The sequence below is a fragment of the Bison bison genome, unplaced genomic scaffold (genome assembly GCF_000754665.1).
Source record: "Bison bison bison isolate TAMUID 2011002044 unplaced genomic scaffold, Bison_UMD1.0 scf7180017864458, whole genome shotgun sequence".
In the NCBI taxonomy this organism is placed as follows: Eukaryota; Metazoa; Chordata; class Mammalia; order Artiodactyla; family Bovidae; genus Bison; species Bison bison.
In genome coordinates, this window is record NW_011495020.1 from 8,233,159 (window position 1) to 8,252,866 (window position 19,708).

A 19,708-nucleotide genomic window follows, 5' to 3' on the forward strand; every position below is an offset into this window, starting at 1 on the left:
TGCATATCTGAGGTTATTGATATTTCTCCCGGCAATCTTGATTCCAGCTTGTGTTTCTTCCAGTCCAGCGTTTCTCATGATGTACTCTGCATATAAGTTAAATAAGCAGGGTGACAATATACAGCCTTGACGTACTCCTTTTCCTATTTGGAACCAGTCTGTTGTTCCATGTCCAGTTCTAACTGTTGCTTCCTAACCTGCATACAAATTTCTCAAGAGGCAGATCAGGTGGTCTGGTATTCCCATCTCTTTCAGAATTTTCCACAGTTTATTGTGATCCACACAGTCAAAGGCTTTGGCTAAGTATTCTATTATATACACTGTGCTCCACTCCCAGTAATCTGATCTAATTGGTCTGGAGTGCAACATGAGCACTGGAAGCTTTTAAAAACACCCCAGAAAGTTCTAATATATGGCCAAGTTTTACAATCACTAGTTTAGGGAAGACTCTAAACCTGTTTCTCACCCTGTACAAATTCTGGTTAAAAAGGTCTGTATAACCTAGTAGTAAAATATGCCACTGTGTACACCAACATTCATAGTAGCCAAAAAAAAATGGAAATAATCCAATACTCATTGATGGATGTGAATAAACAAAGTGCATATCCATACAATGGAGTATTATTTAGCCTTAAGACGGAATGAAATTCTGTTAGATGCTGCAACATGCATGGATGCTGAAAACATCATGCTGAGTGAAATAAGCCAGATCTTGCATGATTCCCCTGAATCTGAAGTTTCTAGAAGGGTCAAATTTGTAGAGACAGAGTGGAATAGAGGTTACCAGGGTCTTGGAGATTTACTGTTTAAGAGGTATAGTTTCAGTTTAGGGATGACAAAAATTTTCTGGAAATGGATAGTGGTGTTGATTGCACAACATTGTGAATATTCTTAATGCCACTTAATTGTACATTAAAAAAATGGTTAAAATGGTAAATTTTATGTTATATATATTTTAGAACAATAAAAAAGTGTTAAGCATAAAGGTTGCCAGTGGTGGGCTAATGAGCCACCTTTCCCAGCTAGTTTTAGAGTGTTGATGGTAAGGACTATGATACAGAGTAATTTAGTAATGGTCTTAACAAAGTTTGGTGGTGATTTTCTCTCCACATCGTTTTCAAAGAAGGCAGTTCTTTTTATTTTTACTTTATTTTTAAATGTTTGGTTGTGCTGGGTCTTTTGGCTGTGCTGGGTCTTCCTTTGAGTGCATGGGCTTTCTGTAGTTGTGGCACCACTTCTCACTGAGGAGCATGGTCTTCCCACGTTGTAGAGCATGGGCTCTAGAGCTCACTGGCTTCTCTAGTTGCAGTGTGTGGGCTCAGTTGCCCCAAGGCATCTGGGATCTTAGTTCCCCAACCAGGGATAAAGCCCACGTCCCCATATTGGAAGGTGGATTCTTAACCACCTGACCGGACAACAGTTAACTGTTATAAAACCTTTGCATGTGTGCAGACAGGTAGAGACCGTAAAGCTGAAATCTGCAATGCAATGCTGTAAAAACTACTGTGTGAGGATCCTTTTGAAGCAAAGTTCAGAAGTGAGTCTCTTTGACCCTCACATCTTTGATGCACTCCCTCCTGGACTGTACGTGTACACAGCAAACAAAACCGAGACATCTAGATCACTATTTCTGTGAGACATTTAGCGAGAGAAGTATAATTTGTATCTGACGTGACGCTATTTCTGGTGTTCCAAAGAGAAAGATAAAGTGAAATAAGTCTCGTTGGTATCAAATTTTCATGACAGAAATGAGGCTATTTATAAGCTGTCTTAACCGAAGTAAATGGATCACAATGTCAAAGGGCTTGATTTACCAGTCTGGATAATCTGCTTGAGCAGAAGACAGGTGAGCTCTTGGAGCTTGGTTTTCCTATGCAAAATAATTGTATCATAAATTCATACTGGCTGCAAGGAACATATTAACATTCAGAGTTTCTAAATTCTAGAAGATTTCCAGGAGATACTCTTCCTCCTTAAGCAGAAGATTCTGGAACTGTACTGTCTAGAAGTGTGCTCTTGAAATGAGGCTAGTGCTACTGAGTATATTAATTCACTATGGCTGCTGTAACAAATGTCACAAACTTGTTGGCTTAAAGTACACATTTATGATCTTACAGTTCTGGGGGTCAGAGTTGGAAGTTAGTTTCCCTGGGCCAACATCAGGGTGTCTGTAGGGCCATGCTCCTCTTGAAGTTTCCAGGGAATAGTTTGTTTCTTTGCCTCTTCTAGCTGTAGAGCTCCACTCTGAGCATTGATTGGCTCAAGGCCCCCCCTCCACCTTCAAAGCCTGCAGTGTAGCATCTTGCCTCCGCTGTCACATTGTCTTTTTCTTCTGTTCTGCAGTCAGATCTCTCTGTCCCCTTCTTATAAGACACCTGTAATTACATTTAGGGCCCATTCGAATAATCCAGGATAATTTCTCCACCTCAAGATCTATAATCTAGAGGGGAGGAGAGGGTGAGATGTATGGATAGAGTAACATGGAAACTTACATTACCATATGTAAAATAGATATCCAACAGGAATTTACTGTATGGCTCGGGAAACTCAAACAGAGGCTCTGTGTCAACCTAGAGGGGTGGGATGGGGAGAGAGATGGGAGGGAGGTTCAGAAGGGAGGGATTATATGAAACCTATGGGGCTTCTCTGGTGGCTCAGATGGTAAAGAGTCTGTCTGCAGTGTGGGAGACCCGGGTTCGATCCCTGGGTAAGGAAGATCCCCTGGACAAGGAAATGGCAACCCACTCCAGTATTCTTGCCTGGAAAATCCCACGGATGGAGGAGCCTGGCAGGCTACAGTCCATGGGGTCACAAAGAATCGGACACGACTGAGCAACTTCACTTTTCTTTCTTATGGCTGATTCATGTTGAGGTTTGACAGAAAACAACAAAATTCTGTAAAGCAATTATCCTTCAATAAAAAAATAGATTTAAAAAAAGATCTTTAGTCTAACCATATCCATATAGTCTCTTTCATTACATAAGGTACAACTAATAGGTGCTGGATATTAGGAGGTGGATCTACTTGGAGGCCATTATTCAACCCACCATACTGAGGACTGAATTTCTCATTTAATTAAATGTAAATATCCATGTGGCTAGTGGCCACCCTAGTGGACAGTACAAACATAGGACGTTTCGTCTTCACAGGAAGTTCTATAGAAACAGTGCTGCTTTAGGAGACATCTAGCAGCCAATGTAGGCTTCCCTCATAGCTCAGTTGGTAACAAATCCACCTGCAATGCAGGAGACCCCAGTTCAATTCCTGGGTTCGGAAAATCCGCTGGAGAAGGGATAGGCTACCCACTCCAGTATTCTTGGGCTTCCCTGGTAGCTCAGCTGGTAAAGAACCTGCCTACAATGTAGGAGACCTGGGCTCAATCCCTGGTTGGGAAGATCCCCTGGAGAAGGGAAAGGTTACTCACTCCAGTTTTCTGACCTGGAGAATTCCAAGGACTGTATAGTCCATGGGGTCACAAAGAGTTGGACACGACTGAGTGATTTTCACTTTCAGTAGCCAATTCTAGATAGTTCATTTCATAGTTACAGGCCATCTTAAGTTATTATTGGGCTGCTCTTCAAAAGAAAAAAAAAACTATATAATTTTTTTAAAGAAATTCAGAACACCTCTTCCCATAGATGGCCAAGGAAAACCCCTAGTGATCCTTCATCACTGAGTAATGAGGTAATGAGTATTTATGATGGGCCAGGCACTGAACTCTAAAAGAAGTTCACAATCTACAACATAATTAATAAACATCATGATAGCAGGAGACACTGGGAGCATGAGATCAGAAACCAGTCCTGATGAGGTCAGGAAAGGAATTCTGGAGAATGAAAAAGCCTAAGGGGTTGCCAGGCTAGGAAGGGTGAGAAAGAACACAGGCAGAGGTAAGAAAGATGTTACTGGCACAGCGGAAAGAGATTAAGAGAGAGGTTGGGAGTAGAGTAGTGCCATGTGACTGAATATGCGGGCTCCAAAGGGAGAAGGCAGAAAATAAGGCAGGGGACATCTTAACTGGGTCTAGTATGTTATCATAATGAGTTTGAGCTTTTCCCTTACTCTCAGGGTTGGTTTTCATGCAAATAACAGAGGCCCGGTGATAGTGTCCAAGGTTCTGATCACTAATTAAGATGTGTGGGAATTTGCCACACACATCAGCTCTATTCTGACACTATCTACCTGGAGATAGCATCAGATCCCACAGATCAAGGGCTCAGTCCCAACACCCCCTCCCGGCTCAAACATCCAATGCCAATTGTGAGTCTAGGTTGTTACCTGTGGTTTTGACAACTGACTTAGATCAGATGTCCCCACAACTCTAGACTTGGGTTCAACTATAGTAATTAGCATGACTCACAAACCTCAGAGAAACATTTTATTTACTAAATTATCAGTTTATTATAAAAAGGCATAACTCAGGAACAGCCAGATGGAAGAGATGCAGAGGGCAACATATTAAAAAGGGGAGCAGAGTTTACATGCCCACTTTGAGGGTACCATTCTCCCAGAATCTCCATGGGTTCACCAACCCAGAGTTCTCTGAACCCTGTCTTTCTGGTGTTTTGTAGAGGCTCCTCACTAAGGTGTGACTGATTAAATCAGTGGCTATTAGTGACTGAGTCAGCCTCCAGCCCCCTTCCTTCCCTGGTGTGGGGTAGGAGGAAGACAGGAGGGACTAAAACTTCCAATCCTCGAACCACAGGGTTGGGTCCCCTGGCAACCGGCCCCTATCCAATACTTTCCAAAAGTCATGTCATTAGCATAACAAAAGACACTTTTTATTGTACTCATCAAGAGTTTTAGGAGTTCTGTGCCAGAAACAGGGCCACAGTAACAGGACCTTGAACAAGGCAGATGTTCATCAGGACCAAAGCTGATGTAGAAGTTGTGCTCCATACAGTTCTCAGGGGCTCAGATTCCTCCTAACTCATTTCTCTGCCATCTTTAGTATGTTAGCTTCCAAGGGCTGCCATAACAAAGGACCACAAACTGGGTGGCTTAAAGAACAGAAGAGCAGCGTCTCCCAGTTCTGGAGGTTGGACATCTGAGAAGGAGCTTTCTAGAGGCTGGAGGGATGAATCTGGTCCAGGTCTATCTCCTGGTTTCTGGTGGTTTCCTGGGAACCTTGGGCATTCCTTGGCTTGTAGAGTCATCTCTTCCTTCATCTTTCTATTCACATAGCATTCTTCCTGAGAGTGTGTTTCTGTGCCCATGTCTCTCCTTTTCATAAGGACACCAGTCATACTGGACTAGGTGCTATCTACTTTAATATGACCTTATTATCTAATTACATCTGCAATGATCCTACAATATCACATTTCAAATAAAGTCATGTCTAAGGGGGAGAGGTAGGACTTGGACACATGAATTTAGGGGAGACACAATCCAACCCATCACATCTAGTAGATGGTCAAAGACGGCAGCTAGAGATGCAACCATCACAGCCACATTGAAGGTCTTCTTAAAGGGCCCATCCTTATTCTAGAGGGTTTCTCAAAGCAGCCTAGCATGAACAGATTCTGGTTTTGAGGTGAGAGTCACTGGAGAGTCATTCTTTAAAGAGGGTACTGACCACTTGTTAGCAATGTCTCCTCTTCAGAAGTGAGATCAGAGATAAGCCTGGCTGAGGATTGAGAAGAGAACAGGGAAACTTGTTCCTTCTCCTCGGATCATTCCAAAAGGAGAAAGGATCAGGAGTCATCTACAAGACCAAGCTGCTAAGAACATCTGACTCATTTCCCACAGACTAGTTTCAACTATGGCATGCTACAGACCTGCTGGCAGGACTCATGGCCAATTGCCATTTCTTCTGTGCTTTCACCCCCTTTTCTTTTTGTAATATCTTTTCTGCTGGGGGGTTGTGGTTATTGTGAGTTTGCCTCCACTATGAGACCATAGGTTCCTCAAGAGGAAACCAAGTACCTTTTAAATCTGATAACTCTCATAGAGGTGGCGGTGGTGGGATTCACAGCTTTAATCTCAGCTCCAGCACTGATAAGCCATCTGAAAAAAAAAAAAGTAGTAACAGTATATATCTTACAATGTTGTTAGGATTAAAAATAACAAATGCAAGTGCTTGGGGTATAGTATTTAGTAGATGCTCAATGGTAACTATTATTGGTTATTTGTCAGAGTTTATCCTAGGGGCCAGCACAGGGCATCTCACAGAGTAAGCCCTCTGCTATCCTCATGTGTGGAAACTGATGATAATTAAAACAGCCATCACAGTAACTATAAGACACAAGACATAGGAAAAGAAACAGTCATTAAATGCAATCAAGCATTGTGGGGAGAAATAAATACATGTAACATAAAAAGTAACATTGGAAGGACATAATAAGTACATATGTATCATTTAAAAGTCAAAAGACTCCAATGATACCATGGAATAAATAGGACAGTATGGTTTAAGGAATCCCTTACACATAGGAGCCAGATTTGACTCAGACCTTTGATTACAAGTCTGAGGGCAAACTCTCAGACACAGCTAGTAACAGCCCAGGAAAGCCCTCTGACAGAGAATTGTGTGACCTTGGATGAGAGCAGACAGTAAACGACAGGTGACGGCAGTATAGCAGCAAACTTTCCCTGTGATTTGGGGCTACATATTTTATGGTGTCTGATCACAGGAAATGTCTCCTAAAACATTAAACTTTCCCAAACCTGAAATAATATTTTCATTGCTAAAAGTACAAGGTCAAAACAGCTGGATGTCTTACCTATCTTTGGGAAGATGCATTTTTAATTTCTTTTTAAAAAGATACTACACAGATATTTTTGAAGAGCAGCCCAGCCATAAACTCAAGATGGCCTGTGGCTATGAAATGAAATATCTGGTATTGGCCTCTAGATGTCTTCTAAAGCAGTGCTGTCAACAGAACTTCCTATGAGGATTTTCTATATCTGCTCTACCAATATGGTAGCCACTAGCCCCATAGCTATTTAAATTAAATTTAAAAAATCAGTTCACTGGTGCACTATCAAGGCTAATTATAAAGCTATAGTAATGAAGACTATGTGGTATTGGTACAAAGATAGACAAAATCAACCTATTAAATAGGACAGAGTGGGAAATAGGTCTACACGTATGTGGTCACCTGATTTGTGACAACTGCAAATGTGGGCAAGTGATCAATTAAATAACCATGCTGGATTCATTGGATAGCCATATAGAAAAACAGATGTCTGGATCTACCTTTATATCTGATCACTCACAACAATCAGTTTAAAATGGATTACTATTCTAAATGGGCAAATTAAAACAGTAAAACTTTTGGAGGAAAATAGAGAAGGAATCTTCATAACCTGGAGTAGGCAGAGATTTCTTAAAACCAGTCACCATCAAAAATTGATACATTGGAGTATTAAAACTAAGAACGTGGGCTTTGCTGGTGTCTCCGTTGTAAAGAATCTGCCTGCCAACACAGGGGACACGGGTTCAGTCCCTGGTCCAGGAAGACCCCACAAACCGGGGAGCAACTAAACCCATGTGCCACTACTACTGAGCCTGTGCTCTAGAGCCCAGAAGTCACAACTACAGAAACCCTCATGCCTGGAGCCTGTGCTCTGCAACAAGAAAAGATGCAGCAATGAGAAACCCATGGACCATAACTACAGACAAGACCCCCTCACTGCAACTAGAGAAAAAGCCCATATAGCAATGAAGACCCCAGCCCAGCCAATAAATAAATAATAAGAACTCTCCCTCTCAACGGGCATCGCTAGAAGAATGAGAAGGAACTCAGAATTGAAAGAGATATTTGAAACACATACACTTCACAAAGGAGGCATATTTTACAAGTCCTCTTACTACGGATAAACTAGTATATTTACCCAATGGAATTCTACTCAGCAATAAAAAGAAATGAATTATTGACACATGCAACGACATGAAGGAATCTAAAGTCAAGTAGGCTGAGTGAAAGAAGTCACAAAATAGCAGATATTTATGATTCTAGTTATATGAAATTCTGAAGCAGGTAAAGCTAATCCACTGTAGGGAAAAAATAAATCAGAACTATGGTTTCCATCAGGAAAGTGGAAATGGAGATTGACTGGAAGGTGGCATTGAACTTGAAACTCCTTTGCTCAAAACTCAGCCAATCTACACTGAAGATTTGTGCATTTAAGTTTTATATCAAAAGAAGAAACCTTAAATACTGAATTATATATATGCTGAAGTTAGAAGACACATATTGCTATCTGCAATCAATTTTGAAATGCAACAACATGAAGATGGATAAAGGGAAGGATAGAAATATAATAAAACAAGTTGTATAAAAAATGGGAGATCAAAGCAGTCAATCCTAAAGGAAATCAACCCTGAATATTCACTGGAAGGACTGATGCTGAAGCTGAAGCTCCAATACTTTGGTCACTTTATGTGTGCTATGCTGTACTTAGTCACTTAGTTGTGTCCAACTCTTTGCAACCCCATGGACTGGTGCTCGCCAGGCCCCTCTGTCCATGGGGATTCTCCAGGAAAGAATACTGGAGTGAGTTGCCATGCCCTCCTCCAGGGGATCTTCCCAACCCAGGGATCAAAACCAGGTCTCCTGCATTGCAGCCAGATTCTTTACCATCTGAGCCACCAGGGAAGCCCTTAGTCACTTGATGCAAAGAGCCAACTCATTGGAAAAGACCCTGATGTGGGGAAAGATTGAAGGCAGGAGGAGAAGTGGGTGACAGAGGATGAGATGGTTGGATGGTATCACCGACTCAACAGACATGAGTTTGAGCAAACGCCAGAAGATAGTGAAGGACAGGGAAGCCTGGGATGCTGCAGTCCATGGGGTCCCAACGAGTCGGACATGACTTAGCAATTGAACAACAACAGAATCTGTGTGGCAGGTTTACCTGTGTTTACTGTAAAATTCCTTAAACTTTGCTATTTGAACATTTTTATAATCAAGTATTAGGAAAAAAAATTAAAAACTCAGGAAAATGGGCAAAAAATTTAACAGAAACTTCATAAAGTTATTTCTAAATAACCAATAACCATATGACAAAGTGCTCAACTTCATTAATCCAGTTCAAGTTCAGTCCAGTCCAGTCCAGTTGGTGTCCGACTCTTTGCGACCCCATGAATCACAGCACGCCAGGCCTCCCTGTCCATCACCAGCTCCCAGAGTCTACCCAAACCCATGTCCATTAAGTCGGTGATGCCATCCAACTATCTCATCCTCTGTCATCCCCTTCTCCTCCTGCTCTCAATCTTCCCAGAATCAGGGTCTTTTCAAATGAGTCAGCTCTTCGCATCAGGTGGCCAAAGAATTTCAGCTTCAACATCTGTCCTTCCAATGAACACCCAGGATTGCTTTCCTTTAGGATGGACTGGCTGGATCTTCTTGCAGTCCAAGCGACTCTCAAGAGTCTTCACCAACACCACAGTTCAAAAGCATCAATTCTTTGGTGCTCAGCTTTCTTTATAGTCCAACTCTCACATCCATACATGACCACTGGAAAAACCATAGCCTTGACTAGACAGACCTTTGTTGACAAAGTAATGTCTCTGCTTTTTAATATGCTGTCTAGGTTGGTCATAACTTTCCTTCCAAGGAATGTCTTTTAATTTCATGGCTGTAATCACCATCTGCAGTGATTTGGAAGCCCCAAAATATAAAGTCAGCTACTGTTTCCACTGTTTCCCTATCTATTTGCCATGAAGTGATGGGACTGGATGCCATGATCTTAATTTTCTGAATGTTGAGCTTTAAGCCAACTTTTTCACTTTCCTCTTTTACTTTCATCAAGAGGCTCTTTAGTTCTTCACTTTCTGCCATAAGGCTGGTGTCATTTGCATATTTGAGGTTATTGATATTTCTCCCAGCAATCTTGATTCCAGCTTGTGCTTCCTCCAGCCCAGCGTTTCTCATGATGTACTTCATTAATCAGGGAGATGAAAATTAAAATCACAGAAAACATAATCATCACCCACCAAAATGGCCAAAATGAAAAAAGATGGGACATACTTGGCACTGACAAATATGTGGAATGACTGGAACTCTCATATGTTGCTGATCAGGGTGTAAATTTGTGCAAACACTCTGGAAAACTGCTTTAAAATGTCTACTAAATTTGAACATGGCACAACTCTGATCCAACAGTTCCGTTCCTGGTTATACACCCAACATGGCTTGTGTACTTAACTGCAGATGCGAATATTTCAATAAATAGCACTGTGTGCCAGAGAGTGGCAATAAGGAACCACAGAAGGATTTGAGATTTCTGAGACCTGAGAAGGATTTGAGAGAGACGATCAGATTTGCCTTAGGAAGATTAATCCTTGGATTTGTAGAGGATGGCAAGGAGAGGAGTTAAGTTGTTTCTAGAGGTAATCCAGCAATTACGAAGTCCCGGATTAAAATAAGAGACAGGGATGAAAAGGACAGAGTATAGTGCATACTTGCAGAGCAAACACAGAACTTGAGCAGGTGACTTAAGTTCTCTGTGCTTCTGGTTTCTTCACTTGAAAAACCATTGACAGTACCTACTTCACTGATGATTATTTTGATGATTTAATTAATTAAGGCACGCGGGGCAGGGAGTGGTGGTTAATGATTGTTAAAAAAAAAAATTAATTCTCAGTGCATGCTATGCAGAGCAAGACGTAGGTTTGGAGATCAGAAAGCTTTTAAAGAAATACCTTAATTTGGCAAGGTCTATGGAAGCCTGTTTTCTCCCAAGCACGGGTAAAAACAGCTCCCTGCCCAGGACAAGGTCAGTTTGGGGACACAGGTTAGAAAACTGAGGTTAGGAACGAGACAAGACATGCTAGAATCTGGGCAAGAAATGATTCTAAAATGCCACGGATGAAGAGGTGGGATTCTACTCGGGCAGCCCAAGCTCTCGCACTAGGAACTCGGGGCAAGCGTAGGCGTTTCCTCTCCTGCTCTCCATCTCCTCAGCTGAGAAGCAGTGCCGGAGAGTGGGACGAGGGTTCAGACGGAGAAGGCTAAGTTGGCTCCGGAAAACATGCCAATGGGACGCGAACCTTCCCGTGCTTAGCCAATTGGGTGCGCGCGGAACCGCCTCCATGTGGTGATTGGCAGGCTGCGTCCCCCAGGGTTCTCGCGGCCGGTAGCAGCGCGTCTGAACTCTCGCGAGGGGGCAGGTCTTCCACCGGGTTTGGAACACTTGGTCTCATTGCCAGTGGGTGGAGGGTGCGGTGTCTTTGCCTACTCGGATGCTTCGGCCCTTGGTAGCGTCCATTCGCTCGCTATCCCGAGCCGCGGGGCTTTGAGGGCAGTGGGCGTGGTCAGGGAGTTTGACGAGCCGCAGGCAAAGAGCTGCCTGTCTCGAACCCCGGACCCGTGGTGCCCGAGGCGGAGGTGAGGCTGGGCCTGAGCCGTGGGGTCGCTTAGCCGCCGGGTCTCGGGTTTTCCCTCTCGGTTCCCTGCCTCCCCTCCGCGGGGCGGAGATTCGCTGTTGGCGCGGCTCTGCTGCCGCTTGGCGGGAGGAACCCAAGCTAGTAAAGCGCGACCTGATTGGGCCCTGCCGGGCACTGACGCTCACTCCGTCTACTGAACGGTTTGCGGCCTCGGAAGGGATATTTGCATTCAAAATAGTGGAAGAGTTTGTGGCTTTCTGGTTACCGCGCTTGAGTGTTCGCAGGACGGTGAGATAGAATGCTTAGAGGAATGAACCGCCTCGCTTAAATGGTCGGTTCATGTTCTAGCCTGTTTCTAGCTCGTGATTATTCGGCTGCTGTACAGATAGTTAAGTGAGGATAAAGTCACATCTACATTTTGAGGGTCGTTTCTAATGGAAACACCTGCAGTAATGCAGATTCCTCCAGTAATGGGGAGTGTCAATATGTATTGAATTCTTGCACTTGGCAAACACAGTTATCTTCAAGTATTTTACACTTAATACTAAAAGTCTTGTGGCTGAGTCTGTTTTCACTGCAGAAAAAGCACGGCCAAGAAGGGGGTAAAAGGTAAATGGGGACCTCGACTACTGAGCCCTGTACATAACTGAATATTCACGTACTGTTGTGGAAAGTGGTAGAAAATAGCAAATGTTGAGGTTCGGCATCCTGGTATATACTCAAAAGTACTATTTTGAGTAGTAGATTGTAGACAACAGCATCCATTCTCTTGTTATGTATTTGGCCTATTAATACAACACGTTTCAGCTGACCACACTGCTTTCTAGGTTGCCAGCTAATTTTGTGAGTAGATGACAATTTGTTTTTCAACCATAAAAACGAATGATCATTATTTAGAGCAAAAATTTCGTGTTAAGCTTTGTATAAAGCCAAGGGTAAATCTGCGACACCCTTGAAATGTTAAAATATAATTTATGGTGAAGAAGTACTGTCAAGAGCAAGCCTCTGACTGGCATAAAAGGCTTGAAGGCGGAGATGACACCCAGGACGATGCAAGCATATTGCAGTTATCCATGTTACACATGAACAGTTGAGGGTCAGGCGTTTTGCTGAAAGCCAATTAACTAAGAAAAAAAAATGAGTAAGAAGCTAAATTAATAGATTCATTCTGAAAGGAAGCGTGCACCTGAGGGAAGTTCCTAGCAAACTCTGTTGTGGGCAATGATCCTGTAGAAGTCTAACCAAAATAGGGCTGCACCAGAACCTGCCACTTGGGTGCATGTTTAGGGAATGCCAAGTTGCTTGTCGAGTTCAACTCTGTGCTACCCCATGGACTGTAGCCTGCCTGGCTCCTGTCCTTGGGGACTCTCCAGGCAATACTGGAGTGGGTTGCCAAGCTCTCCTCCAGATCTTCCCAACCCAGGGATCTAACTGACATCTCCTGCATTGCAGATGGATCCTTTACCTTCTGAGCCTCCAGGGAACCAGGGAGTTAAGCCAGAGATAATGGGAATATCTCAAAAGAAGAGTGGCCACTTTTAGGCAGAAATATTCAGACTTGTAATAATGAAACTTTTTTGCTGTGGAAGGTATTAACAATAGGTATTCAAATTTGTCAGCAAGAAAGGAATGGTGGGGAGTTTTTTATACTTTCACTCTATTCAGGTCTACAATTTGCTATGGTGAGTTTTGATCCTAACTTCTTTGAAAGGAATGCGATTCAAAAGGCATTACTGTGAATGGCAACATGTAAACAACACACAATCTTTTCAATAATGTTTTATTTATTGACTGTGATAGCCCCACAAGAATACTGAAATTCAGTAAGTTTTTTATTCAGAAACTTGGGTCTGTCCATCTACTTACCAATCTCTAGCATGAAGCTGCCATTATTCGGTATCAGTATTTGTTGCAACCTGTGTGCTGTGCTTAGTCACTCAGTTGTGTTTGACTCTTTGCAACCCCATGGACTGTAGCCTGCACGGACTGTAATCCCATGGACGTAGAATTTTAAATAACAAATTCCTGGTTATTTAAAAAATTTTTGGAAAATCAACGTATGAACAGGACTGTACCGGTTGCAGTTGCTTCCTGGGAGAGGGGGAAATCTGTGGCAGACCCAAGGTTTCCACCTGTCTGCCCAGCCCAAGTGACTCCTCAATGGACAGAGAACCACCAGCAGGGCTCAGTGGAGTGACGCTTCTTGTGCAACCAGTGGTTACCCTTGGAAACTTTGCTAGCGCCCTCAGACTTTCATCTAGGCCTTTAGTTTACCAAATACTTCTCCACCAAAATGCTAACTAGTCACAGGCCTTTACACCGGAGGCCTTTGTCAAAGACCAGTTGCAATTACATACTCTGATCTGCTTTGTTCACAATACCCAGAATAGGTCTTGGCCCACAGCAGGTACTCTATTATTTTTTTTAACGAACATTAAAGCCAGGATCTTAGTAGCATATAAATATCAAGTATCAGTATTTTCATTCTGATCTAAATTACAGTGACCATACAGTATTATCAAAATGATCCTATAGCACTACTAAGTGCCTACTACTCACCAGGGAGTTAGATGTACTGTGTATAAACCCCAGTAACTATCATCAACTTAAGAGTTAGACTCAACATAGCGACTAAGCCAGCACTGAAGATAAAGAAATTGAAGTTAAGAACTGGTCAGAGATCATTTAGGATGGGGATTTGAATCTAGGCTCTTACTAACTAGGCTCCACTCCTAAGTAAGCCACTTAGTTCAGTGTGATTTATAAGACAATTCAACACAACTAACAATAGTATTATAAATGATACTGCTCCTTGTACTATAGTCACCATGGTTTTAGGACTATTTGAGAACTTATAATATGCCAGGTATTTGGTCAGACCCCAGGAATATGGTAGAAACCAAGATGGATTTTATTGGCAAGCTCACAAGAAACCACAAAATGTGCTTCCAAGTATAAGGGCATTACAAGGTGCTATAGAAATCCAGAATAAGAGCACCAGGGAGGGAAGATAGCACTTAATAGAAACGTGGGAAAGTATATGGATGGCAGGGAGCATTGTAGGTTAAGTGGTGGCATTCCGAGGTCTGACAGGCCAGAAAGCAAGCTGCCATCTTAGAATGGTCTCAAATATCCACCCTAGCCCTGCACACACACTTAAGGCTACTTCTCTGCAGCTTCACCTTGCTTTCCCCACAAACCTTTAAACATATCCCTCCCCAGGGCCTTTGCACTTGCTTTCCCTCTACCTGAAATCCTCTTCATCCAAATATTTACAGTTGACCTTTGTATAATAAAGGAGTTAATCTGAATAATTTATGGATGGCCCTCCACATCCACAAATTCAACCATGTAGTATCTACTACTGAAAATACCTATGAATAAGGGGACCCATTAAGTTCAAATCCATGTTACTCAAAGGTTGACTGTAACAACCATGTTACCCTCTGCAGCCCTTTCAGGTCTTCTGTAGTCAGTCTCAGCCAGCTCTATCTGAAATTATGTCCTCCACTCAGAGTGCATACACACGCCTTTCCTATTTCCCTTATCTTTTCCCTCTAGCAATTATTCTTTTACAACATATTTGTTGAATTTCCTATATTAGGAGGCTAGATTTTACAGAATTTGGAATATTAAAAAAATGAAGTTTACACAGAGGCTAAAACAATGTTTCGAAATAAGCATTAAGAGTGAATCCTAGGCTTAAGATTTAAGATTTCTGGAAAATGAGGTATTTGCAAGCATTCAGTGCTGATAACAGAATTCCTAGCTCCTACTGGACTATTAATTTTGCTACACTGACATTTCTTCCTATACGAAAACTTTCCCATCACCTCCAATACTTCCAGAATTCTAACAATCTAGCATCATTGTGTCCTTTAAATTCCTTCTTACAGCTCACTGTGCTACATTCAGCAGCATTTAACATGCTGAAGAATGGTCCCTTTGTGCCAAATTTCAACATATATACTGAGTCTCTAATCCTAACTCCCTCCCCAAATGGCCTAATCTCTACTTGAATACTTCTACTGTTACACGAGGACACTAAATCCCGAGAGATACATGACTTCCCATAGTTTACATAGCCAGAAAGGTACATATGAGGTTCCTTGTTTAGGGCTATGCATATGTGATAGAATATTAATTCACTACCTGAAATATTGCTTCATCTATAATTTTACACTACCCACTTCATAAAGCTGGGAGAATTAAACCACCAGCATTATCCCACTGACCCAACTCCTATGCCAGTGCAGATCCATAGCTGCTACAAGTTATGTGAGAATAGCTGGCCTCATTAGACTCACTTGTGTGTTGTACACTGCAGAGCAATATAGTTGGTGTAGGTCAGTTAAAATACCAGCATCAGAGAGCATCCTGGCTTCAATGGCTTGTACCTGTAGTTTTCAACCTAAAAAAATAAATGTTTTAAAATTACCTTTTTGAATAGAAAATTTGTACATGTGTTCCATCATCTAGATATTTTTCCACCATCAGAAGCGACCAAAGTACCCAAACTGCCTTGTATTTTTGAATACACTAGATGGGACCCACAGAGGAAATCTAAAAATAAGGCCTGAAAGTATTGTCAAACCGAAGGTCAAGTTTAAATTTAATGACCTTGGTATTAACTATACACATACTAGTAAGTGCTGAGACTTAAAATCTTCTGGTTCAGTTGTGACTCCAGACAGGATCCAGAGAGGAGTTCTAAAATCTCTTCTCTGGGTTTTATGGAGACTTTCTTTACCCTCCTGTGTTAGCCTCTTAAGGCACTGCGTCAGCCTTAAAAGGGCACTGGAAAGGGCGATCTGGGTTTCTCACAGGGTTCTCTACCATTTCCTGCACTCCTCTTCATAATATCATGGACATCAGCAGTTTCTTTAGCCGAGTCCGAAAACCCACTAGAAGCAGCTGGTCTGCTGGGTGAAGCCAGTAAACATCCATTTCTTTTAACATTAAGGAAGAGCCTGATCCAAGCCTTTGCATGGAGCTTGGGAACTCTCCAGTCACCATTAGCCACACGCTCGGGCCTGGGTCATCTTACACTGACTCAAGGACAGGGTTGTAAGGAATAGGCCGGGCGTTTTGGGTAATCTTTACCTGAGATGGCATTTGTAGTTGAGCAGGGGGTGGAAAGTTCCAGGCTGATGCAATCTGCCTGGAGTACTGGAGTGGGGCAAAGTTCACTTTTATTTTCCCTGAAGTCAGGTGGTCCAGCAAGGGCCCTTGAGGTAGTTATCTTCTTTTTCTAGGCCTGAGGACTCCTTCATTACAGACCCTGAAGTCATAAAAGGATGGGAAAAGGGTGCCGTATCTCTCTGGCTACTTCCTCCTGGATAGGGGCGACGGTTTGGGGGTCTGGAACAGAGGATCTTTCTAGGGCCCAGGGTTTCCTTTTTCCAACGTTAAGGTGAGGCTCTCAAGAAGAATGGTCTTTGACTTGGTCTTGAGAGATGGCCCAAATCCGGTCTTGGAGAAACCTTTGAAAGAGACTGAAGAAACAGGGGCCAAATAAGAGGAGTCAGATAATAAGTACTAATGGTTCCAAGAAAGGGAGCAACCAAGGGCAGGCCAGTTGGAACAGGCTTCAGGGAGTGGAAAGCTTTTGTAACTCTTTTTTGTGGCCTTTGATTCTGTCTCTAAGTTCTCTGACCCTACCCTGGACTATGCCTGTTTCGTTAACAAAAGAGCAGTAGTCTTCTCCCAGGAAAAGGCAGGTTCGTCCCTTTCTGTGGTGAGAAGGTCCAGGGCTCGTCTATTTTGTAGGGCTACAGAAGCCAATGAGTTAATTTGCCTTTGGACTGCAACAAAGGACTCCACCACCTGTTCCATATTCTCCTTAAGTTCCTGGGACGGTTTGTAGTAGAAATGGGCTGAGGTCGAGATGCCCCCAATCCCAGTGCCCAGAGCTGCCGCTATGCCAGTCCCAATCAGGAGGGGGGCCATGACAGCCTGTTTTTTTCCTGTGGGAATGTTTCACCTGGGGATCTGCTACTTGTTCTATCTCTTTATCTTCTAGGATGGTAAGACCTGGGGTCAGAAAGACCAAGATGCAAGGTCCAGGGGGTTGGGGGGAAGACATGAGTAGGCATAGGTCCCTCAGAGAATGAAGATTCCTGGGCTGGTGCAATTACTTGTGCTGTCCCAGAGAACCGAAGTGGAACAGAAGAGTGGAGTTTGTGAGCCTGGTGTAGTTGGGACTAGAGTAGTTGACACAGGTTAGGTTTGAAGGGGCTGAAAGGAGGATATTGTCAGAGACTGGCCCAATGAGTTGTGTAGTGTTTTGTTGGGGAGGGGAGGTACAGTTGCCCTGTGACAACCAAGTGGAGAGTAAAGGGATTGCTATGTGTAGTGATGGAGACAGCGACATGCATATCCAGCACTGGGATGTGTAGTGTGTGTTCTAGAAGAACTGGAATGAGTTAAGGAGGATAAGGTGTCAGTTGTCAGAGGGAGGATTTAGGAGGGGCCGTAATTGGGAAAGGTGGTCTGGGCATCTATAGGACTCAGGGGTTGCCTGTAACTGGGAGATTAGGTTTCTTATAACCTGTTCTTGATTCTTTTTACACTGTTGATCTTGTGCCCCTCCCCCGTCTGAGTACCCCCAGCGGGTAGTGGGATAGAAACATGTCTTTTCCATTTGGCTTATAGCAGCTGCTCACGGCACTCCCTGTCTTCTGTACTTTAACAGTGAGTAGGGATTTGGACTTTCCTGCCCCGATGTTCATAGTGCATGGTTTAGGGGCCGTGTTAAAACATGAGGAATGGACATAGAAATGAATTTCATCACAGGGGCAGGAACTAGCCAGAAGGCCGGGGAGCATAGCAAGGATAAGGAAAAGGGGAGTCATGGGTCTGGTAGTTAGACAACGTGAAGGAAATAGAATCCTAGGAGTAAAACACAGCTGACAGCATAGGTGGCACTGACGAAGAGATGGAAGATGGGTGACCAGTCTAGAGGAGACAGTTGTTAGGCCTATAGCAAGGGCTAAGGTTAAGGGTGATGTGGACTGGGGTATGTTTGGCTATGGATGGGTGACCAGTACCCCAGACTCGGGGGTCTATGGCAGGTAGGTCCAGGGAAGGTCAGGAGTAGGGGATACGGATGGTCCAGGTGCCATCTGCATGTAGGACAGAGACCACATTGAAAGGGGGTATGGTAACAGAGACCCCTAATTTGGATAACAAATCTCTCCCTAGGAGCACCACGGTGCACTGAGGCATTATGAGAAATGAATGTTCAAGGGTCAAGTTTCCAAATTGACAGAGTAACGGGAGGCTGATTCTTGGGCTCAGGGGGACTCCAGAGACCCCCTTGATTGTGAGCTCTCAGTTTTGGATTGGGCCAGAGTAGGAGGTCGAAAGAAGGCAGCTCCAGTGTCTACTATGAAGGAGACCTTTCTCTCAGCCATTATCCCGTCTACCCTGAGTTCTGAGCTCGTGTCCAGGACACAGGCCGGGGGGGGTGCTGGAACCCGGTTTCCATCATTGGACCAACTCTCACAGGGTCGGGCTGGAGTTTTGGGGAGAGGTGGGGACCTCCCCAGGGGTGCCAGGGCGTTCCTGGGGGCAGTCCACCTTCCAGTGTTCCCACTGGCCTCAGTTCAGGTACGCCTTGGTGTGGGTCAGTGGGTTTGGGCATGCCTTTGACCAGTGTCCCAACTGGTTGCAGGGTCCGGGCCAGGGGGGTTAGGGAGGGGGGCGGTTTGAGCCCCAGTCTGGGATGACTTGGGCTGGGCTGATCTCTTCCCTTAATTGCTGCTGCCAAAAGGTATATTTAGCCTTTCTCTCAGTCTTTTTCTCTTTTAGCCTCCTTCTATTATTGAACACCTCCAGCTACTCCTAGAAGGTCCCTTTGGGGAGCTCTTGGGGCCCTTCTCTAGTTATCGAAGTTTGCGTCTAATGTCAGGGGCGGACTGATGTTGAGGTTGTTATACTTTTGGACTGCCTCTGTGAGGCACACCAAGAACAAGGCTGGATTTTCGTCCGCCCCTTGGGTGATTAATCATAACTGACATGGATATGAGTATTTTTCTGCATGCCCTCTAGGAGGCAGGTGACCATATGGTTGAGTATCCTGATGCCTGGGTCACTGGGCTGGTATGTCCAATGAGGTTCTAGTTGAGGCACCACCTCATCAGCAGCTGGGCTGGCCCAGTCTTGGTTGTGACTGGCATGGGCTTCCGCCGCTTGCCAGATACGGTCTTTTTCATCTGGATTGAGAGTGGCATTTAGGATATAATATATGTCACTCCATGTGAAGGTTATAGGTCTCGGTAAGCCTCAGGAACTCTTTTCTGTACCTGGTAGAGTTTTCAGAAAATGATCCTAACTTTTCTTCTATCTGGCTCATGTCTGACAATGAAAATGGC

At 43.7% G+C, this 19,708-nt stretch overlaps 1 long non-coding RNA gene across 1 annotated transcript in view; it reads right to left on the reverse strand.

Annotated features, from left to right (window-relative positions):
* Positions 1-13,097: 13,097 nt before the first annotated feature.
* LOC105002858 overlaps positions 13,098-19,708 on the reverse strand; it is an 8,618-nt gene continuing 2,007 nt past the window's right edge. Inside the window, exons 3-4 of the long non-coding RNA XR_827036.1 lie at positions 16,437-16,828; positions 13,098-15,744 (exon numbers count right to left, since the gene is read on the reverse strand). This is a non-coding gene — a long non-coding RNA (uncharacterized LOC105002858). The remainder of the gene's footprint in view (positions 15,745-16,436; positions 16,829-19,708) is intronic.